Below are 5718 nucleotides of genomic sequence, written 5' to 3'. Positions count from 1 at the left end.
CATCGCAGTATCGCGCTGTCCGTAGAACAAATGAAGACTAAAGCGGAGTGTCGCGCTCTGTATACGATTTTAGCGCCTTACAAGTGCGGACACTTTTTAGCGCGGACCCGACGTCCATATAATTGTAAGTCAATGTTCTCATACACAGAACTAACTCAAATTCTCATTGGTTCTGTGAAGGAAACTGTCTATTTATTAGCTGAACAAATGGGAAGAAAAGTACCAGTAGTTCTGTCAACAGAACTGTACAACAGAACTAATGGGAAACATAATAGTTTTCATTAACGACAATTATCTAGCTTCTATTTGTGTTGTGGTCATAGCAATGATCTTATGTAGTAATAAATTCAGTTATTATTTTGAGAGCATTAATTTATTTACCTACATTTACTTAAAAGTATAAAACACTTTTTAACAGAATTCTTACTCTTTTGTTGAAAGGACTAGGTTAGTACATACAAAATGCAACAAATTAATTAAAAAGAAATATTTCAAAAACTAGAGTTAATAAGTGGGAAGGTACCAAGTAACCTTAGAGGATGGAAAAAAAATTAAAGGGGCTGCCCTAACTACGGAATGAACGTGCATACCTAAACAAAATAATTTCTTTAGTGTCGTACCATAATCTATCGATAAGTCATTATCGATAGTCATAGTCATCGACATGCAAACATTTAATTAAAGTGGATCAATATTCCATTTGGGAATATTTTGGGTTATTTGGGAATATCCGGGAACGTCACATGAAATCTTGAATTTACTGTTTTGCGTTTGCAAATACTCAAATATTACAAAAACAGAAAAAAAAATTATATTTTGTAATTCGAGAGTATATAAAAAAAAAGAAAACTTTAAAATATAAATCTTATATATTTCCAACCTCAAGATACATATTTTCATAGAGAAATTTTTAAACAGATTCCAAAAACTGTAAGCTTTTCTGTATTTATGCATTGTTATAGAATTAATATCAGGACTTATTTAAGCAAACCTTTAATACTTCCATTTAATTTTGGAAATAAATGAAAGTAGTAATATTATCAATAATAATATTATTATCATACGTTTATTTGCTTAAAACATGGTATAACTGGCTATGTAATAAGAGACAGTGGTAGTATAAACATGTTTCGCATATATTAAATAGCATGCAAATGTGTGATTATACAATGTCAATTGACTACTACTGGCCGAGCGCCTTTGATTTGTGCAGAAAAATCGACACTTCTCCGAAGTGAGACAAGCAGTCACGAGCGACTGTGAGTTGTGACAAGCCACGTGAAACGAGCTCTATACACGTTAGCGCTCGCCGTCACTTGGTCAGCTAGGCGAGTGACACCGAACGATGGCAAGGCAAGGTAAGGCAAATAGGCTGTCTATACGTTGGTATTGGCCTTCACCCGGCAACGTTAGACCATGTTGTTCTAACGGTCTTTGTACTGCTGACTTTATAAAATTAAAATTTTTGGTAGTTAGATTTGTCAGTGGGATAAAATCAGAAACGAGTGGATAATTTTGTTTTCAGGAACTGAGAATCCTTAGTAAATGAGTCTTGTTTAATCTAAATTAAATATAAAATTATTGACCAATAAACCTAATGATGGAATTGCATTATCGTGTAATCTAGTTACATTCAAAGTTATGTTAACATTTGACTCTTCAAAATGAAGCGAATAAATGAAGATGATTTTTGATTCAATGTTTATATTTGTCACTATTATACAGCGGTATGATTTCCATTCTTTTTTCTTTTTTGATTTGTAGGTAAACTTGAAATAATAATAATCAAATAATAAAAACCTCGTAGTTAATTATTTTAATAACAGAATATCGATAATATGTACTCTTCCGAGAACAACACTATCTCAAAATAATGTTTCTAGAACTATATGAAACCGAAGAGCTCATTTGGAACCCAAAGCATCCAAACCACAAAATTAAACACAAACTTAATGTAAATGCGGTATTATCCCTTACAGCACAGAATTATACGATTAATATTCGCTGTTAAAGCAGTGCGGCCGTGTTCTAGGGTTACACACCTGTGCCGAGAGCGGCAAGTGTTAGTGTGTACGTAACGGACGGGAGGTCGAAAAGCAAGATTTTTTTTAAATATCATCATTTCGTGTTTTCTGACCTAATGGTGTATTTACTTATTAAGTATATGTTATATTTTACATAACAAATAATTAAACAGTGAATTTTTAGAAATTTTGGTTTTTATTCAGTCATAAAGTCATAAAACACGATCGTGCTTGTGAGGATGGAAATGACTAGATTAGTTTTATTTTTACTTAATTTTTTTATGCGATTTGGGTTGCACAAATCACCAGAAACGTTGACAAATCAGAGTTAGGTGAATCTGACCTTGAATATTGAGAATAGGAGATAGAAAGTGATAGTGACTCTTCATTGTCACGTTCTAGTTCCTCTATAAGCTCAGAAGACGTCGTACCTAAACCTGGATTTAATGCTCTCATATCGTCTCCATCTAGTCGTCGTGCAAGTCATCGCAGTTATGGTAGGAGGTCAACTATTCGCAGCCGTATATCTAATAAAGTCTTATCTCTATCCAGAAAGTCGATCAGCGGAAACTCTCACCAGCCCAGACCAGCCCCATATTTTTCTACGTTATTTTTGATTATTGTGACCCTCCCTACCGACACTGGGGTATACGAGAAGGGCACTATAACCTGTGGAATGGAAAGGAACCTCATAAGTTCAGGTTCTGACCCCAGGTCAGCCTGCACAGGGAGGGACCGGAGGACATCTACCTTATCCTCTACGAGCTAACCACAAACCCCAGCGAGTCCGTACCCAAGTCCGGGTTCACCAATTCCGTCAACGCAAAGGCGTATCACTGGCGTAGGAACCAGTCCAGATCAGTTGTTTTTCAGAGGGTTCCGAATTCTTCACAGTCACTTCTATCATCCAGTCTTGGTCGATCTTCAACAGTACCCGTTCAAGTACCCGTGATGCTCACCAAAGTCGATCATCATCTATTTGAAGCCATACTTCTGTTTTGGAACGGTCACGATCAGAAAAGCGAAGTCGTTCGGCTGACGCACCGTCACCACATAGATCAAGGAAGTGGAGGCAAATGTCATATTATGATTGTAGGGATCAATTGTGGTACCCATCTCGCCCTACGACTGGAACTTGCCGCACACCCTTTGATTATTTTCTTGAGTATTTTGACGACGGATCGACCAAAAAGTCACTCAGCTACCAATAATATTTGCAAACATAGAGTGCTGCTTCTAGCAGATGAAACAGGACGAGGCTTGAGAAATATATTGCAGAAACGTCTGGGACAGGAGTGTCACGTTACTTCATCACTGAAACCATATGCATCACTTGAACATGTTCTGTCAAATAGTTGCGTACAATGCCAAGACTTCACAAAGTCTGATTATGTAGTAATATTAGCAGGTTCACACGACAATCTTTTAGTTCATTATATTACTATCTCATTGTACTTACTAATACTAATATATTGTTTGGTCAAATTGGAAGTGGCACTGGTCTGAGAGGCCACACGTTTGACAAGTTTAAGCTCCCTAGATCCTTTTTTTGACAACTTGCAGTACTCGCAATTATTCTATTTTAATAAACGTAAGCTGGATAAAAATAATACTTGTAGGTCTTTGGTGCTGGACATTCTCAAAGTTGGTTACAGGAATTCGATATTAAATAATACAACTAAAACAGTGTACGTGTCCGACGACAACAGAAATTTAGATCGTTTTTTTCGTAGCTGCTGATGGTGGTAGTCAACATTTAGTAAATGGCAGTGAATGTTTATACTCACGTGAACACTCGCGGAAACCCTCTAATGGTGCTAGTTCAAATGACATTAATCTGTGTACTATTACTACTATCTACCATCAGAATGTATGCGGTATAGGCACTAAGAAAGAAGAATTAGATATGTATTTGAATAACATGGATGCAAGTAAACCAAAGTATGTATGTATAACTGAACACTTCCTAAATCCTAAAAACGTAGCTTTACTAAACCTTACCAACTACAAATTGATCACTTATAATGTCAGAACGAATATGATAAGGGGAGGGAGTTTAATATTACGTCTCAATAACTGTAACTATGAGGAATTATCAATTTGTACCGTGCTATATAAACAGGAATATTTCGAGATTTGCGGTATTCAAGATAAATATACTAACCTTAACATATGTTGCTTGTATTACAACGGCAAAATTTTATTTTTTAATGACTTCATGATGCAACTAGAAAAATTGTTGACTTATTTATTCAATAACAAATGTATCATAGGCGGGGATTTCAACGTGGACTTATTAAAAGACGATAAAAATAAAGTGCAATTCTTAAGCTTGTTGAAATGTTATAACTTTAGAGCTCTAATTAATTCAGGAGCATATATTTGCGGAGACGCGCGTTCATGCCTTGATAATTTTTTGACTATATAATATATCGCCGGAAATTGTGGATACTATTACAGTGGATCACAATGGTTTTTCTGATGGTCACGCAGGGTTATTTTGTTCTCTATCCCTTCCAAATAAAGTCAGAGTCAACTACAAGGAAAGATATATTAAAGTAATGCATAGAATATTTAATACAAAAAATAACGACAGGTTTAGAGAAAATATATTAAAATTTGAATGGAATAACTTTGGTACAAATAGTTTTCTGAAAAACTTCAACGAGTGTTTTACAATAAGTTTCAAAAAGATTCACCGAAAGTATAAAGTCAATTCGGTTAACATAATTAAATGGCTTACAAGGGATATACGTACGTCGAGTAAAATGAAACGTTTTTTAATGCCAGTGAATAAGCTAACTCATGATATTAGTCTAGTCAAATACAGAAACAATTACATACGTGTATTTAGGAAAATAATAAGAAACGCTAAAAGATTAGCAGTACAATCTGAGTTGCGTAAGTCGAAAAATCGTACTAAATCGATCTGGGGGATAGTTAATAAGCACAGAAATAAAGTGGCTACGCAAAATAAAGAGAAAATAGTATTACAAGTAGGTGATAAAACTGTTGTAAACGAAAAGGAAATTGTTGAAATTTTTTCGGATCAATTTAATTTTGAGAGTGCTTCTAGTTCGTCTATGGTTGGACAGGTTAATTCGTTGAGTGCCAGTAATATAGAAGTTATTAACAAAGACATGAGTTGGACCATTGACTTACAATTATATGGACGTCGGGTCCGCGCTAAAAAGTGTCCGCACTTGTAAGGCGCTAAAATCGTATACAGAGCGCCAAACTCCGCTTTAGTCTTCATTTGTTCAACTGACAGCGCGATACTGCGATGACATTACAATTTAAATTTCGAATAGGTTGACTTGGGACATTTTTTTCGTGGTTTTTGTATTAGACCCGTGTCCATTTATTTGTAAGTCAATGAGTTGGACTCCAATTACTCCGTTTGAGATACGAAAGATTCTCAGGAAGATGGAGAGAAAAAAATCATCTGGTTATGATGAAATGCCCATTACAGTAATTCAAGATAATGTGGACATCCTGGCAGAACCACTGTCTATGTTCTACAATGAATGCTATAATCAGGGAGTTTTCCCAGAACAACTGAAAATAGCAAAAATTATTCCTATGTATAAAAAAGGCAAACGAACAGATCCAATGAACTACAGACCTATATCTTTGTTACCAGTTTTAGCGGAGATCCTTGAAAATCTCATGAAGGTTCGTTTACTGAATCATC

This window comes from Hyposmocoma kahamanoa, unplaced genomic scaffold (assembly GCF_003589595.1).
Source record: "Hyposmocoma kahamanoa isolate Upper Pololo Valley unplaced genomic scaffold, ASM358959v1 64, whole genome shotgun sequence".
Taxonomy (NCBI): domain Eukaryota; kingdom Metazoa; phylum Arthropoda; class Insecta; order Lepidoptera; family Cosmopterigidae; genus Hyposmocoma; species Hyposmocoma kahamanoa.
This window is presented reverse-complemented; position numbering follows the sequence as displayed.